Raw genomic sequence first — 408 nt, 5'->3', positions numbered from 1 at the left:
TAGTTTCTGGTTACATAGCTTAAAATGTTCAAAAAGTATTAATATGATTTAAACTTTCTGCAGTCCTTTTAGGAGTCATGTTTAGGGGAATTTCAGGACTTAGTGATTTGAAATTGTCAACTGAAAAAGTTTGTGTAGCTGACCATACATTCTCATGGCTACAAAGAAAATCTAACTGTACTATAAGGTTTTTTTTAGAACTTTTACTTCACTTGAGTAGCATTCTTTTTTTAAACTATTTACTTTTACTCCACTACATTTTAGGGATAAAAATCATACTTTTTACTTCATTGCATTTCTCTAAAACGTTTAACTACATTTTTAGTCGTATTATTGTAGTTTGTCTGTTTTGTTCTACAGACACACAGTAAATTTACACACTGCTCCCCTATACAGTAGGTATAGTGC

Source organism: Austrofundulus limnaeus, unplaced genomic scaffold (assembly GCF_001266775.1).
Source record: "Austrofundulus limnaeus strain Quisiro unplaced genomic scaffold, Austrofundulus_limnaeus-1.0 Scaffold4497, whole genome shotgun sequence".
Lineage (NCBI taxonomy): Eukaryota > Metazoa > Chordata > Actinopteri > Cyprinodontiformes > Rivulidae > Austrofundulus > Austrofundulus limnaeus.
Note: the sequence above shows the minus strand (reverse complement) of the source record.